Source organism: Sapajus apella, unplaced genomic scaffold (genome assembly GCF_009761245.1).
Source record: "Sapajus apella isolate SASKATOON/1434 unplaced genomic scaffold, GSC_monkey_1.0 scaffold64, whole genome shotgun sequence".
NCBI lineage: Eukaryota > Metazoa > Chordata > Mammalia > Primates > Cebidae > Sapajus > Sapajus apella.
The window spans coordinates 12,433,779-12,446,112 of record NW_022437004.1 but is presented as its reverse complement, the minus strand read 5'-3'; the positions used below and the strand labels follow the sequence as shown (position 1 = coordinate 12,446,112).

At 36.4% G+C, this 12,334-nt stretch overlaps 1 long non-coding RNA gene across 1 annotated transcript; it reads left to right on the top strand.

The window, feature by feature from the left end:
- The first annotated feature begins 1,290 nt into the window (after positions 1-1,290).
- On the top strand, positions 1,291-2,444 carry LOC116530013. Its single transcript, XR_004259787.1, has 2 exons — positions 1,291-1,388; positions 2,195-2,444. It is a non-coding gene; the product is annotated as an uncharacterized LOC116530013 (long non-coding RNA).
- The last annotated feature ends 9,890 nt before the right edge of the window (positions 2,445-12,334 follow it).

Sequence of the window (12,334 nt, the reverse complement as noted above, 5' to 3'; positions counted from 1 at the left end):
ACCTTGGCTTCGGGCTCTGAAATTTTTTCTTCTGCTTTTTTGATTCTATTGCTGAGACTTTCCAGTGCATTTTGCATTTCTCTAAGTGTGTCCTTGATTTCCAGAAGTTGTGATTGTTTTTTTGTTTATGCTGTCTATTTCACCTTCATATCCTGAATCAGGTTTTTGATTTCTTTAGGTTGGACTTCATCTTTCTTTGATGCCTCCTTGATTAGCTTAAAAATTAACCTTCTGAATTCTTTTTCTGGCAATTCACAGATTTTGTCTTGGTGTGGAGCCATTACTGGCAAGCTAGTGTGATCTTTTGGGGTTGTTAAAGAACCTTACTTTGTTTTTTCATATTACTAGAATTGTTTTTCTGGTCCCCTCTCATTTGGGTAGACTGTGTCAGAGGGAAGATCTGGGACTCAAGGGCCATTGTTCAGATTCTGTGTCCCACAGGGTACTCTCTTGATGTGGTGTTCTCCCTTTTCCCTTAGGGATGGGCCTTCCTAAGAGGAAAACTGCAGTGATTGTTTTTGTTCTTTTGGGTTTAGCCACCTAGCAGAGCTACCGGGCTCTGAGCTGGCACTGAGGAATGTCTGTTCCTGTGTTGTGATCCATCTTCAGGTCTTTCAGCTATGGATTCCAGCACCTGCTCTGGTGGAGCTAGCAGCGGGGAGAAGTGGATTCTGTGAGGGCCCTTGGTTGTATTTTTGTTTAGTGTGCTAGTTTTGTGTTGGTTGGCCTCCAGCCATGAGGTGGTGCTTTTGAGAGTGCATCAGCTATGGTACTACAGGGGGCTGCAAACTTGCCCTAGAGTTGCCTGGTTAAATATTCAGGTTTATCAGGTGGTGGGCAGGGCCATGGGACTCCCAAGAGATTATGTCCCTTATCTTCAGCAGCCAGGGAGGGTAGAGAAAGACCAACAGGTGAGGGCAGGGATAAGCATATCTGAGTTCAGACTCTCCTTGGGCAGGGCTTGCTATGACTGTTGTGGGGGATGGAGGGGTGGTTCCCAGGCCAATGGAGGCGTAGTTCCCAGGCCAATGGAGTTGTGTTCCCAGGGGTATTATGGCTGCCTCTGCTCCATCATACAGGTCATCAGGGAAGTTAGGGAAAGCTGGCAGTCATAGGCCTCACCCTGCTCCCACTCAGCCCACAGTCCTAGAGGCTGGTCTCACTCCCACTGTGCCCCTCAACAGCACTGAGTCTATTTCTAGGCAGCTGGTGACCTGGGCTAAGAACTTGCCCCAGACCAGAAGCCCCTCTGCCGAGAAAGCAAGCAGACTCTCATTTTTTTTCAGTCTCAGGTTCCAGTATCAATCCAGTTCCTTTAAAGCCTCTGTAGATTCTCTCAGCTTTCCTGATATCTTCCTGTGGTAATTCTTGGAGCAAAACCTCATGATGTGAGTCTCCACATGCTTCTCTGTCTGCCTGAGTTGGAGCTGCTGGCTAGTCTTTTCTCCTATCTGCCATCTTCCCTATTACCTGTTGTTAGAATTCTATTTTCATTCCCTTTAAATGACTAGCAGTTTGCCATAGACTCCAGGGTACCTCTTCAAAAATTTCTTTCTTTTTCTTTTTATCCCTGTCAGCCAGAATAGGGTACCCTCTAAGAGTTCACATCAGTGATAGCAGCTAGATAGGGTTGTGTGTGTGTATGCCTGTGTGTGTATGTGTGTTTTGCCTTTTGTTGAGGTATTACAATTTGAATTTGTCCTGTTGACTTGTACCATCTCTTTATTTCACATTCTGACAGAAATGAAGAGTGATCAATATTATATAGTTACTATAACTTTATCTTCTGCCAAATATCTGACAGTTTACATTTTTGATTTGAAAATTTATCTATATAATCTTATAAAGGAGAAATAACATATCAAATTATATATTTATTTAACTTTAATTTTGGAAAAAGGATAAAAAGATGTGAAATATATTCTCTTCTGGAAAATCTTTTATATATGATAGTACTCATGGATTTATGATTTGGATTAATTAAATTAATCTCTTTAAACTTTCAGAAATATAATTAGAAATCCTCTTTCCTGTAAGGCAAATAAAAGTGGTTCTTAGATATGAAACTCAACACCTAAAAAGCTTAGGGTTGAATATCAAGTAAGAGGTCTAAAAGAGCAAGATTCATTTCATGGAAATCTATTCCTATTTCTGTGGAGATTTTTGAATGCTTTTTCTGCTAATCTATTAACAGGGAAGCTACCAATGACCTGATGTGGATGAGTATAATGGAAATTTTAGGACAAAGAGGATGAAGATTAACAAGGAAATAAATGTATTTCATCGATAGACTTGCTCCTGCATGAGCTTGGAATGGGCTGACTTACAACACAAAGCTCACATCTATATAACTTTGCTTTTGTTATATGTATAATCACTGATTTGGCCAAGATGTATAAAACATTAACAGGTGCAACACATAGGACCCGCCTCTGCCAATGCATCTCATTCAACTGTCTTCTGCTGATCACTGAAGAGCTAGGATAATTTGTAAGAATACAGCCATGTGTTGGAAGACTTCCCAACTCTCCTGTATCTTCAATCTTTCCCTATTAATTTTAGCTTTATTTCCTTAAACTTAAAATATGTCTAAGGCTCTCTCACATATCTAAGTAAGCAATGACAAGAAACAAACAAACAAACAAAAACAAAAATGCTTTGTCTATGCTTTAGGGAATTATCTTAATTATTTTTTTTGTCTCTATTTCTTTTTTTCCTACTCACTCATTAATCTGTTTTTTTCTTCTGCTATGGTCCAGCACACACATTCTAGTAATGCTACCCGCTCCTAGGTCTTTAGAGACGTTTAGTATTGTGAATTCAATGGACAATGCTCAGATATCTTCATACTTCACTTTTCTGTGGTACTTGATACTATTTAAAATTTGTTACCATTCTATTTCTTTTGTAGAATCCTTTTCTTTCATCTGCCTCTTAAATGCTGAATTCTGTGGTTTAATCTTTGGTTCTTTTTCCTTACTTCCCGGAGCTTTCTTGAGTGATCTAATAGATACCCTTCTATATGCCAGTGACTCCTACAAGTGTGTCTATCCCAGGATCCAAGCCTATGTTTCTTACTACCTATTAAGTTGCCCTCTATGGATATCTGATAGCTAAATTAAATGTAATAGGTCTAAAATGAAAATATTTTTCTCCCTAAGTTTGTTTCTTCTCAAAACTTTTATAATATATTGCTTAATAATAATACTATTTATTCAGTAACCCATGAAAATTCAGAATCTTAATTTTAGATTTCTGGCTGACCATCAAGTGATCATCAACTACTACCTCAATTACTGCACATATCCATTCCTGATCTCCTCCCACCTGTTTGTGTTGGGGAACCCCAAGACCACCCTCCAAGCTCATTGATTTGCTAGAATGACGTGCAGGACTCAGCATATTGTTGCACTCACAAATAAGATTTATTATAGCTAAAAGATACAAAGCAAAATCTGCAAAGGGAAAATGTGCATGAAGTGAAGTCTGAGAGAAAGCCAAGTACAAGATTCCAGGAATCCTCTCCCTGTGGAGACACATGGGACATGGTTAATCTTTTCAGCATTAAATTCAGATAACATATATGAAATGCCATTTGCCAGGCAAGCTCATTAGAGACCCAGTGCCCAATATTTTTGTAGTTGACTGGTCACGCAGACACCCTCTGTCTTTCATTTACCAGAATTCCAAGTTTGCAAAAGGTGAGCAGCTGTTCAGGACAATCACATTGTTTGTATAAACAGTTTAGGCAGAACCATTTTAATAAGTTGGGGAATGCTGAGAACCTTCGTGAAATCCAATTTCCCAGACACAAGCCAAAACGTAATCTTATAAGCAGGTCTTTCTGAGGATAGCAGTCTTAGCCTTGCTATGTAAACCCTCTTCTGCACACTACCATTGTATTGAATGTCTTTGTAAGAAACCCATCATTTCTCTGGCTAAATGTTTTTAGCCTTCATTAACTATACTACACAGTCCAACCTCCCATTCAATTGTGTCTCAAAGGTCTATAATGGAGCCTAGAGCATGGCAGACACTCGATATTCTTCACAATTTATTTGAAAACATATAAATTCATCATAATTTTGTCATGTTCCACATTTCCAATGTCATCTCTTATCTCTTCCCAAAGAATATTCTATAATGCAGACTTTCCAAAGACTGCTCTTCCCAAGTTTTCTCACATGTGTCAGCTCTTTGCAAAGGAAGTTTCCTCTTTCTAGAGTACTCTTTCCTCCCTTAGCTACTGGGCAAAGTCAAGCCTCGGCTGAAGGGTTAGATCCTACTCTTTCATCCCATGTGATGTGCTCCAGGTAGAGTTAGGTATGCTGTCTGCACACCTATGATATGTCCTTAATCAGTTTAGAAGATTTAAGAACACATGTAATGTGGATGAATAGGTGTTTTCATGTGGTAGGTCAACAGGTCACCTATATACAGTGCCTCAGGATGGTATTCATTTATTTGCCTGGTGACCTTGCCACAGTGCAGAGTCGGACTCTGAGCTGTGTGGGCTCAGAATACAGCCTCAACCACGTCTCTGTTAATAAGAACGATTGGACATAAAGATGCTAACTCACACTAAGAGGCCTCACAGAGGCCATTCTGTCACTTAAAATGAGAAATATCTGTGAAACTGACTTGACATTCACATTTGTCTGTTAAGTACATTTGCTCTCTGTATTTAAGCTGTAATGAAAACCAAATTATTAGGGAGATGCTTGATGAGCATGGAATCAGAACAAGGAGATTTATATCCATTGTGTAATTTCAATATTTTATGACATCAAGCTCCAATAACTGGACGCAACTATCTCAGCAACAGGGATGTGCTTTCAGGCAGAGCAGATAGTCCTGTAAACCTGATAAAATACTTCCCCTGGGTAGTTCCTCTGGTAGTTGGAATAAAACTACTGACCTTCTCCCCTGTATATTACTCTCTTTTTCTCTGTATATTTAAATGGCTGAACTAGCCCCTGTCTTATTGGCATATTCTTTCTGATTGTAGTGTTATTTTAAACAGCTGATAGTCTAAATTTTACTGGCCTGACATTCAGTCTAGTTCTTTAAGCAGAGTTTCCAAATCTCTATTTTGATAGATTGTGTTGATTTTTGAGGGCAAAAATAATTTTTCTTATTTTCTATTTTTTTTAAAGATGTGGTGACCCCTGCATTGTGGATGCTTGTTTATTTTACATTTTTGATTTATCAAAAAAACTGTAATTTTCTACAGGTGAGGGACTATAAATTCCTAATTCTGGTGTCCCAATCCCTAAACCAGAATTGGATTACAGACTAATATGTTTCATACATGAATGTGAAGGGTTTTTTTTTTTTTTGGTGGTAAAGTGGTGTTCATTTACATTGGCATTTTAAACTATCTAAGCAAAAGTGTTGTCAGTAATGATTTTAACATTTTAGAAATTGTGATATTTTTAATATATTTTCCACAATTCAGCTTTCTTTTCAGGAAGTGTTATTCCACCAGCCAATAATGTATTGATGCAGAGAAAAAAAAAAGTGGTTAAAAGCAAGGTTATTATCTTGTAATATATGACATTTCAATACTCTTGTGTTAAAATTATACAATAAACTTTGATAAATAATATTTAGCTTAGGACTAGTATAGCATTATTTGTTAAATTTCTTAAGTTGGAAATACCTAGACATGTGTAATATCAATGGGACCCTAACTTTGAATTATAATAATTACTAAGATTTCTGAAAGCCATGAATATTTTTCTGACAAGGGAAGCAGATCAATTATTCTAAACAAAAGCTGTAATGTTTATCAATTTTAAATGGTTTATATGTGACAAGTCTATACCAGGATTGTTAGGTACTTAGGTCTGTGTTTTACAGCCAGTTTATCTTGCAGTTTATACTGGAATGTTAGAGCTTGTCAGGTAGTTATAAGGTTATTCTTGGTGGTTTTCTTTTTCTTTCTTTCTTTCTTTTTTTTTTTTTTTTTGAGATATTTTACAGTCACTGTAGCCATTTTACTTCAGGTGAAATACAACAGAGAGGTAACAAACATCATTTACAATAGACTGTTGTCTATCTGTAGAGTAGTGGACTAAGTAAAATGAAAATGGACAATTAAAATATCTATTAACTAAACTGGGGCATGATAAGAGAGTGAATGAATGGCTTGCAAGATTAAATGAATGCACATTACACTGAATATACCTGAAAGCAAAAGAGGATCACCATTGGATAGATTGTTGAGATGACAGAAAGGAGGGGTGGGGTTAATATAAAACCTTACTTGATAAAATTCAACATCCCTTCATGCTAAAAACTCTCAAGAAACATTTATATGGCCAGTTAACATATGGAAAAAAGCTCAACATCCCAGATTCTCAGAGAAATGTAAATAAAAACCACAATGAGATACCATCCCATGTCAGTCAGAATGGCAATCATTAAAAAGTCAGGAAATGATATAAGCTGGTGAAGCTGTGAAGAAATAAAAACACTTTGACACTGTTTGTGGAAGTGTAAATTAGTTCAACCATTGTGGAAGACAGTGTGGCAATTCCTCAAGGATCTAGAACCAGAAATACCATTTGACCCAGCAATCCCATTAGTGGGTGTATACCCAAAGGAATATAAATCATTCTACTATAAAGACACATGCAAACATATGTTTATTGCAGCATTCTTTACAAGAGCAAAGACATGGAACAAAACCAAATACCCATCATTGATAGACTGGATAAAGAAAATGTAGTACACACACACCACGAAATATTATGCAGCCATTAAAAGGAATGAGATCATGTCATTTGCAGGGACATGGATGAAGCTGGAAGCCATCATTCTCAGCAAACTAACACAGGAACAGAAAACCAACACCGCATGTTCTCACCAATAAATAGGAGTTGAACAATGAGAACACATGGACACGGAGTGGAACAGCACACACCAGGGCCTGTTGACAGATGGGGGGTGAGTGGAGAGAACTTAGAGGATAGGTCAATAGGTGCAGCATACCTGTGTAACAAACCTGCACGTTGTGCACATGTATCCCATTCTTTTTTTAGAAAAAATAAAGGAAAAACATACATAAGACCTTATGCAAACTTCCTTTTTACTTTTTTTTTCTTATTCTCTGCCTGATTATATAGTGTTGGGACCTGTATTTCATCTACGAGTTCCAGAGAAAGGTTCAATTGCCAAGCATGACACTATGATACTATTTCTAAATATAACTGTCAAATCTATAGAGAAATGGTGGGAGGGGTATTTATTTCTCACCTACATTGGAATTAATGGAATTAATGGTGTCTGCCTTGTCCCCACACAGTAAATAAAAAAATGTACTTTTCCAATCTTATTCCAGAGGAAGGATGAAGTGGTACCTGTGTCATGAGTCATTCCTCTTGCTGAATCTGGTGTTTATTTTCCATGGCAAAGGGTCTGAATTAAAATTAATGACAAATGGAAAGAAGGTGAAGTAACTGCTGATGCAAAGAGAGCAAATAAATAGATAATGTTAAAAGGGAACGCTAATATTACCTTGCTTTATTGTGAGATGCTGAGAGCAAGGGAATGATATTATCTGTAAGCTGTATTTACACATGAGCATGGGACTGGCTACAAAATTTGCAGAGCCCAGTGCAAATAAAAATGCAGGGTGTTTTGTTCAGAAATGATAAAGCATTTCAAGTCAGTCAAGCATTAAACCAAATATGTCTCTTGTAAGCACGAGGCGCTGTACGACTGCACAGGTCACAAGCTCTCGAAGCCAGCCCTGAATCCTGTAGGAAGAATCTATTTGCTTGAAAAAATATACTCCTTTATTTGAAGCTAAAGGTCAAGGATGGGTTCTAGCATTCAATATAGAGTTGACTCTGTGACATATCTTGATGACCTTAAGGCCTTGTGGATGAGTACTTGATATAATTCTATTTTGCTTTGTCTTTTGTTTCCATTAGATATGTTATGTGCAGTACAGAGAACCCCTACTAGAAGGTAACATGGGAATTGTTGCTCCTGTGTGCACACAAAACACCTTGTTGTATAACAGAGCCACTGTGTAACTATTAACCTAAGTGACAGCCTGTTGACAAGTGCCTGGAACGAGTGGAAGTAAAACATTCTCTCGTTTCCTCGTGTTTACAGACATGGTTCTATAAGTGGAGACCAATGGCCAAAGTAAAGATGAAAAACTGAAATCACTGTTTAGAAATGACATGGTGAAGTTTCCTGTATGCTGCTGGTACTCTGATACCAAGGGCACCTATAAGAAACCCTATGGCGTGTTCAAACTGGAGTATATTTGGGGATGACTGTTAACTATGTGACACTATCCTGGGACACTAATATCAGTGTTCAGATTTATTGGGAAAATGAAAATGGAAATTTATGTAATTAAATTATACTCTAATACAAAGTGCTCAATGACAATGACACATTTGATGAAACAATAAACATTGGTAAAAAAAAATTCTAAAAGAGGATTAGGAGAAATTGGTACAGATCCATGTCCTAGAGCAAGCCACATTTACCTTTAATGAAGAGAGTGGTATTGAGAAAAAAGATTCATTTTCCATATTGAATATTGAAATGATGCTATTTTGGAAAGAAAGGAAAAGGATGGCATTTGGCCTGGACAGATAACACAGCTTTAGAAAAATAGTTAAAACAAGCTCAACAGATAGGCAGGCAGTTTGCTAGGGGGCATAAATGGGGAAAAGTATGCAGACTGACCCCAGAGGGGCTATTAGGTAGCTCAAAAAAATTGGCCAAAATTTTGGCAGTAGAAGCCAAGGAATAAATTTATGGGAGACTTATGATCTCTCTAGTAAATTGGAGTTTATAAATGAATAATGTAATTTATATAGGTGGCTCTCTATCTTGCAAGACCTTATGTACCAACAAAAACCACATGTATTAGTCAAGCTTCTTCAGAGAAGCCAAACCAATAGGATACACACACACACACACACACACACACACACACACACACACAGAGAGAGAGAGAGAGAGAGAGAGAGAGATAGAGAGAGAGTCAGCAGTCAGTATTTATGAGTTCCCCATTCATGGATTTAATCAACTACAGATAGGAAATATTTGAAAATAATGCATCTGTACCGAACACGCAGACTTTTTTCCTCAACATTATTCCCTAAACAGGGAATATGTATAATAATACAATATAACAATTAATTACATAGAATTTACATTGTATTAGGTATTATAAATAATCTAGCGATCATTTAAAATATATAGAGCATGTGCATAGGTTATATGAAACGCTACACCATTTTATTTCAAGGACGTAAGCATCCACAAATTTGGTACCCATGGAAGGGACAACTGTATACACATCTTTTCTCCATGGCACTTATCACCTAATATAGTACATAGTTTATTTATAATGCTTATATATATATATATATATATATATATATATTTATCCTTCTTTCATACTTATACAATATATTGTGTCTCCCAATCTATCTATATCATCTATATCTATCTATATATTTATCTAGAGTGTTCAGTCCATGACAACATCTGTGCAAAGATTATAGGAAAGCTAAGAAAATTCTATTGAAATTCTGATTAATTTTGTTAGAATCTTAGGATAACTCATCATGTAACTGAATTTTGGTGTGCCGGTATAACTGGTAAGGTAAATTTGATTTTAATGAACCTGCAATAAGCTGATATCAGTGTTCAGATTTATTGGGAGAATGAAAACACTCCAATGAGCTGTTCTTCTGATGAAAGTTGATTGGTTAGAGAAAGAACGGATTTTGTTAATCATCAGTCAGCTGTTACATTGTTTGTTTATATTGATAACTTTTGGAAAGTTCATATTTAACAGTAGAAGGAGGTAAAGGAGCTGTCAAATTTGTACAGGATTTTGAATGCCTGTGGTAGAGTATTTGGTAAACTCAAATGACTCTGTAAAGCAATGACTACTCCTCAACAGAAGATACAAATGATTAGTGTTTTGGTATGTATCTTTATATTTCTTTTTTCTATAAATGTTGAAAGATGCAAAAGAATAATGCTATGTGGTTGGGAATTTAGAAAACTGACCAAGGGTCAGGGACTTGGACTATGTAAGTATAGGTCTAATTTCAGTTGCCCTGTTGCATAACTGTACTTAACTTTAAGAACTTGAGAGCCATAATGCCAACCATTGGCCAGACCTGAATGAAATGTTCTAACTAGTAATTGATATAGATCTGTCCTGGGTCTGAAAAACATCAGGAACAACCTTAGCAGTTTATCAGAATTTGTTTCAGAAAATGTACAGATTGATTGTTTGCACCCAAGTTTTGCTATTGAGGCTGATCATACAACTTGCTTTTGGCTGTGTGATCAGTGTGATATTAAAACTCTTGCTCAGGTGGGACTGTGGCACCACTGACAAGATGCCTCACGCAGTCTTGGTGATTCATGATTTGAAGATGAAGTGTGTTCTGCTGTTCTGAGGAAAAACCCTGGGAACCACAATCGGAAGTCTCAGGTTGCTCTGATCTTGGCCTGTGCTTTTCCTGCTGTACCACATTCTTTATTCTTTTAAATGTCCTATGGGAGTACACTGTGGAGTATGGTGAGTACTTTTAATTATTATACATGCTATAATTGCTGCTATATATATATTTATTTTCCAGACCATTTAACAGTAAGTTTCAAAGTTGATGATTCTTTACCTCTAAATATTTCAATATGTATTTCCAAAAGAAAAAATATTATATTACATAAGCACAGTGCAATTATAATATTAAGAGATCAGCATTAGTATCATATGATTATTTATGCATTGTATTACATATTATCTGTTATATAATCTATGAAATTTATTCAAATTTGTCTTTATATATACTTCATTCAGACTTTATACAATAATGTCTGTCTAGACAGAGTAAAGCTAATGTCATGTATTATAATTGGTTATCACATATCAAATCTCCTGTAATTTGAACTTTCCCAAGTCTTTGTCTTTCATGACATTGACACTCGTGAAGAGCAAGGCCATTTATTCAGTAGAATATTTCTCAGTTTGGGTTTGTCTGATGTTTTCTCAGGATTAAATTCAATTTATGCATGTTTGGCAGGAATATTATAGATGTGAAGCTGAATTCTTTTTAGTGCATTATATCAGGAAGCACATGCTATCAATTAATCTCATTATCAAACATATTAAACTTGATCAAGATGCTGTCTGCCAGGTTTTTCCCCTGTGAAGTTACTATGTTATCCTTTGCAATTAATATGTATCCTGGGAGTAGTTACTTTGGCACTATGTAAATATTCTGCTATTCACTTAAATTTTATCCTCTAGTTTTAGCATCCCTTGCTAATTCTTGCCTAAACTAATGGTTATAATGGTTGCCAAACGGTAATTTTTTGAATGAATTCATTCTGTTGCTATTTATTAGTAGGCATTCTATTGGAAGGAAGGGCCCCTACTCCTATCTTTCTTTTTAGCAGTGTGGATGCATGGATTCTGGCTCTATCTACTATCTTTATTTATATTGATGCTCATCTTATCACCAATTTGGCCAGTGGGAACAACTTTAAGCTGGCTTTTGTGTCCTATTCCCACCATTTTTTGAACGCTTCCAAAATTTTTGGCATAACAAAATGTTCCTGGCTTCATTGTGTACTTTCCCTGCCTCAGCCCTGCAATCAGCTATTTCTTCAAGAAGTCCCAATTCCTTTCAATGAAGAATGGTAGAGAGAATGAGAACCATGAACAATATCCTATTCATTTGTCTTAAAAGGATAACTACAGCAACAAGAGAAAGAAGAACATAATAAAAATAAGACTACTCTGTGTCCACTTGCAACCTATCAGGTCCCAGAGTAGGGGCTTTCAAAGAACTGCATGTAAGTTTCACAACAGGTATTAAGAAAGCGATATCTAGATGTTAAGTATGCTAATTACAATTGGGTTGTCTTGGCTTCTAGACCTCCTCAGCAGACAGAGCTAGGAAATGGAATCTTTATATGAATGTAAATGTTCATATACTTAAAACTTTACATCCCACTATCACTCCTAATTTCCTTTTCTCTATGGCACTTGTCACCTAATATAGTACATAGTTTATTTATAATGCTTATTAATATTAGATTTGTTGTCATCTTTGTCTTTTTTAGCAGCATGTAAGCTCCATAACAGAGTGAATTTTAATCTGCTTTGTTTACTGATACATTCCAAGAAGCAAGGTAAGTGCTGGGATTCAACAGCGCTTTGTGAATGAAAAATAAATGAAACTCCAGGGGAAACAAAAATTGGTATAAGAAAGGAAATCTAATTATATTGCATAGTTCCACTGTGAAGAGTGTTTCTGTAATTATAAAGTAT